The following is a 5599-nucleotide window of genomic DNA, read 5'->3' on the forward strand; positions in this document are numbered from 1 at the left end:
ATAAGTAACTATGCTAGGGACATGGTTCAGCTGGTAGGGGGCTTGCCTAGAATGCACGAAGGCCTGGGTTCGAGCCTCAACATGGTATAAGTCAGATGTGGTAGTTTATGTCTGTCATCAACACAGAAGGTGGAGAATCAGAGCCAACCCTGACTACCTAGCAAGCTTGAGGCCAGCCTGGGATACGTGAAACTATATATATTTTTGGGGTGTGGGGTTCGATACAGGGTTTCTCTGTGTAACCCTGGCTCTCCTGGAACTCACTCTGTAGACCAGGCTGGTCTCAAACTCAGAGATCTTCCTGCCTCTGCCTCCCGAGCACTGGGAATAAAGGCTTGTACCACCACCACCCAAAATAATTTTTAAAAAGTAAATTAAAAGCTAGGAGGTGGTGGTGCATCACGCCTTTAATCCCAGTGTGAGTCAGAGACAGACAGATCTGTGAGTTTGAGGCCATCTTGGTCTACAGAACAAGTTCCAGGACAGCCAGGACCACACAAAGAAACCCTTTCTCAAAAGCAAACAGAAAGTACATTAAAAAACAAAACAAAGGACTGGAGAGATGGCTCAGTGGTTAAGAGCATTGACTGTTCTTCCAGAGGACCTGAGTTCAATTCCCAGGAACCACATGGTGGCTCACAAAAATCTGTAATGAGATCTGGTGCCCTCTTCTGGCCTACAGGCATACATGCAGACAGAATGTTGTATACATAATAAGTAAAATCTTTTTTTAAAAAAGTAAAACAAAGAAACAACATGGAAGAAGTGTTGTTCAGTGGTAGACTACTTGCCTAGCACACTCACGGTTCCCTCCCCTGCTAAATAAACCACGGCAGTAACAGCTCAGTGCTATCCAGGTGCCGGGCACTGGAGCTGTGCTGCTTGGTTCTGGTCCAACATGCGCTCTACCTCTCTTCCTAAGCAGAACGTGACTCTTTAATATTATTTTGTTTTTTGAGACAGGGTTTCTCTGTGTAGCCCTGGGTGTTTTTGAACTCACAGAGATCCGCCTGCCTCTGCCTCACGAGTGCTGGGATTAAAGGCGTGTGCTACCGCTGCCCAGCTGACTCTTTAACATTTGAAAAATTATTACAGTTATATATTTTAAGGGTGTGAGGGCACGTGTACCACAGAACAGGGGGTCGGCAGCCTCCTTTCACCACGAGGCCCCACGCAGGCCGGAAGTCAGATTGTGCGCAAGCTCCTTGACCCACCCAGTCGTCTCTCTGACCCTACAGCCTGAATTACTGCACTGTTGTACTCTGTCCCTGCCCGTTAAAGTGAGCGGGCCTGGGTGACCACTCCCACTGTAGCCAGGGGCGTGTTCTGGAAAGTTCCATCCTCTCCCTCCGTGCAATGTGCATAACCAAGCACAAAGATGATGGGACAAACTTCCATATTCTCTTTTTTTAATTTATTTATTTTATGTGCATTAGTGTTTTTCTTGCATATATGTCAGTGTGAGGGTGTTGGGTCCCCTGGAACTAGAGTTACAGGCAGTTGTGAGCTGCCATGTGGTTGGTGGGAATTGAACTCAGGACCTGTGGAAGAACAACCAGTGCTCTCACCGCTGAGTCATCTCTCCAGCCCCCGCAAACTCCCATATTCTCAAGCACAGCCCTTAGCAGTTCTTGTAGTTACAAAAGGCTGAATCTGGACTTCCTAGTGCCTAGAAAAAAATGGTTCTATATGAGAAATTCTGGACTTTAAAAAGCTCAACAGCTCCCTCTTGTTTTTTGAGACGGGGCTTCATAAAGCAAGGCTGGCTTTGAACTTAATGTAGTCATCAAGAGTAACCTTGAACTTGGGGTCCTCCCACCTTTACCTCCCGAGTGATGGGATATGGTGTGTGCCACCATGCCTGGTTTGTGCATGCCAGACCCTCTAATAAGGGAGTCTCCAGCCCTCATTTATTTCTGACAGAAACCTGCAGCAAAGTTACAGTGAACACAAATTCCGCGTTGAGAAAAACAATGAAGTCTTGAAAAAGTGAAGGAAATGCGCCAGATCATACAGCAGAGTAGCAGAGCTGAGATTTATTCCAGGTTGACCCACAGTCTTCCTTCCTGCCATAGTCCCCAAGGAAAAGGGGATCCTTACAGGAAGACAGGCGGATCAGCAGGAACCAGCTATTGAACACACGTCTACAGACAGAATGCTGCCAGGTCCCACATGCCTGTGCGGGAGACACGACGATACGGCCCCAACCCATGGAGCTTCTATTTCAGTAGAAGAAGATGAGCAAGTATATATTTAGGTCAAAGAGTGTAAGTACTAGGAAAAACTTGGGCAGGTAAAGGGGGTGTGAGCTGCCATATGGGTGCTGGGAATTAAACCTGGATCCTCTGTATGAGCAGTCAGTGAACTACTGAGCCATCTCTCTAGGCCTGAGAGAGCTATTTCTCAGAGGAACTCACAGACATCTGAGGTGATCTGCCCACAAGCAGGGAGGAAAAAGGAATGGCATGAGTCAAGTGTAGGCCAGGCGACAGAGGCCCCGGGCAGGACATGCTGGGGACTTCTGGGTATACACGGTGAAGGAACATTAAGTGATGGGGTGGGTGCAGCAGGCAAGAGCCACAGGTGAGGTGGTGGGACAGCAGGACGGAGAGGTGGTGGGGCGGCAGGACGGAGAGGTGGTGGGACGGCAGGACGGAGAGGTGGTGGGGCGGCAGGACGGAGAGGTGGTGGGGCGGCAGGACGGAGAGGTGGTTGCGCTGTGGTAAGAAATTGTGGCTTTTACTCAATGAAACAGGAAATCGCAGGAAGGTTTTGATCACAAAATAGATCCAATCTATAACCTGACTGATGTATGGAACAATGAGAGGACAGAAGAAGGGGGATAGAGAGGGAAGGGATGAGAGGAGACAGGTAAGGAGCCTTGCGGGGAGTGCAGGAAGCCTGAGCGTGTGGAGTTCTTGCATTAATGTGTGTTGTTGGCATGAGCAGGCATGTCAAGGACCCTAGCCTCAGACCCATGGGAAGAGTGCAACCCCACCTCACCCCCAGGTGAGGCTGAAGAATGGCAAAGTCTTCCTCTGGTCCACGTGCAGATGTTCACACATCTGCACAAAGCGTCCATCATAGCTTTCTCTCTGGGATATTACAGCCTCAAGACTGCTCCCTTATAGAGCCTGCTCCTACCGAGTACTTAAAGCTCCTCCTCGTTCAGTGGACACAGTAACTCTGCCTCATTCGTTATCTGTGTGCATTAACCCATCTCCTCGTCATCTGTGTGTGCGCACTAACCCATCTCCTCGTCATCTGTGTGTGTGCACTAACCCATCTCCTCATCATCTGTGTGTGCGCAATAACCCATCTCCTCATCATCTGTGTGTGCGCACTAACCCATCTCCTCATCATCTGTGTGTGTGCACTAACCCATCTCCTCATCATCTGTGTGTGCGCACTAACCCATCTCCTCATCATCTGTGTGTGTGCACTAACCCATCTCAACATCTGTGTGTGTGCACTAACCCATCTCCTCATCATCTGTGTGTGTGCACTAACCCATCTCAACATCTGTGTGTGTGCACTAACCCATCTCCTCATCATCTGTGTGTGTGCACTAACCCATCTCCTCATCATCTGTGTGTGTGCACTAACCCATCTCCTCATCATCTGTGTGCACTAACCCATCTCCTCATCATCTGTGTGTGTGCACTAACTCATCTCCTCATCATCTGTGTGTGTGCACTAACCCATCTCCTCGTTATCTGTGTGCACTAACCCATCTCCTCATCATCTGTGTGTGTGCACTAACCCATCTCCTCATCATCTGTGTGTGTGCACTAACCCATCTCCTCATCATCTGTGTGTGTGCACTAACCCATCTCCTCGTTATCTGTGTGCACTAACCCATCTCCTCATCATCTGTGTGCACTAACCCATCTCTTCATCATCTGTGTGTGTGCACTAACCCATCTCCTCGTTATCTGTGTGTGTGCACTAACCCATCTCCTCATCATCTGTGTGTGTGCACTAACCCATCTCCTCGTTATCTGTGTGTGTGCACTAACCCATCTCCTCGTCAACATCTGTGTGCACTAACTCATCTCCTCATCATCTGTGTGTGCACTAACCCATCTCCTCGTCAACATCTGTGTGCACTAACTCATCTCCTCATCATCTGTGTGTGTGCACTAACCCATCTCCTCGTCATCTGTGTGTGTGCACTAACCCATCTCCTCGTTATCTGTGTGCACTAACCCATCTCCTCGTCATCTGTGTGTACTAACCCATCTCCTCATCATCTGTGTGTGTGCACTAACCCATCTCCTCGTTATCTGTGTGCACTAACCCATCTCCTCATCATCTGTGTGTGTGCACTAACCCATCTCCTCATCATCTGTGTGTGTGCACTAACCCATCTCCTCTTCATCTGTGTGTGTGCACTGACCCAGTTCTCTGTCCAACCCTATATAATAAACATGCTGGGCTCACAGGGCGCTGCAGCTTCTCCACCAGAGCTCAGTGGTGGAGAACCTAAGCTTTTCCCTGTGTGTTTTTCCCTTCCTCATTCTATCTCTGGGGCACAAGAAGAAGGGGGACCTCAGTAGGGGCAGGAGATGAAGGTGAGCAGCACTCCCACATTGTACACATCAAGAACAAAGCTGACATGGGAAATAGGGGAAGAAAGCATGACCGTAAGCCTTAGGGAGACAGCAGGGGAATTGTGTAACCTGTGAGGTGCCAGAGTGGGTGAGCCTGTGGATGGTTAAGGCCTGGTCCTCAGGGAGTGGGCATTCAACAACTGTACTCAGCTCCCAGGATGCCAGTTCCCCATTCTCCTCTCCCCTGGCACTCCCTCACCTTTAAACAAAGAAGCAGCCAAAGGTATCAAGAAATTAGTCAGTGTAGCCAATGGTATTTTAAGAAAACTGAGCCCGGCATGGTGGCACACCTCTGAAACCTCAGCACCTGGGAGGTGAAAGCAGGTGATCAGGGTTCGAGGCCAGGAAGACAGGGAGACAGGATAAGGCGGAGGATGGAGTCAGGAGTTTGTACCTGATACACCCACGACTATAGTAGAACAGGGCAGGCATTGACTGGGGTCCTCAGTCAGGGGTTTTTGTTTTGTTTTTTTAAATTTTACTTCTTCAGACAGTAGTATGCTATGTGTCCTAGGTTGTCCTCAAACTCAAAATCCTCTTGCCTCGGCCTCCAGAACACTGAGAATGCCACATGCCATGAGATCTAATTCTCAGTGCTATGTTGGAGACAGTAACATTCAAACTATAGCACCACGAAATCTGACAACTACCAAGGTTCTAGGAGAGACAAACAAGACCGAACTGGAGTAGGATTACCCGGGGGACAGAACACATGTAGGATGTACCTCTGGACTCACTGTGGGAAAAGCCCTCAGGACAGACACGAACAAGAAAGATCTGTTTTCTTTTCCACACCAAGAAAGGTGCTAGGCATATGTCAAAGCCAGAGTAAGTCATTCCTAGACAGAGCCCTGCCTGGGGTGAGGAAAGGCAGCAGTAGAAGAGGAGACACCATGCTCAGGGAATGAAATGTCACAATTGTTCTGCCTCTTCGCTCCCTTCATGGGACATCCCAGACAAAGTTTCACAAGACACAACCTAACAAA

The sequence above is a fragment of the Microtus oregoni genome, unplaced genomic scaffold (genome assembly GCF_018167655.1).
Source record: "Microtus oregoni isolate MIOR12 unplaced genomic scaffold, Mior012 000002F_ref0000024, whole genome shotgun sequence".
Taxonomy (NCBI): domain Eukaryota; kingdom Metazoa; phylum Chordata; class Mammalia; order Rodentia; family Cricetidae; genus Microtus; species Microtus oregoni.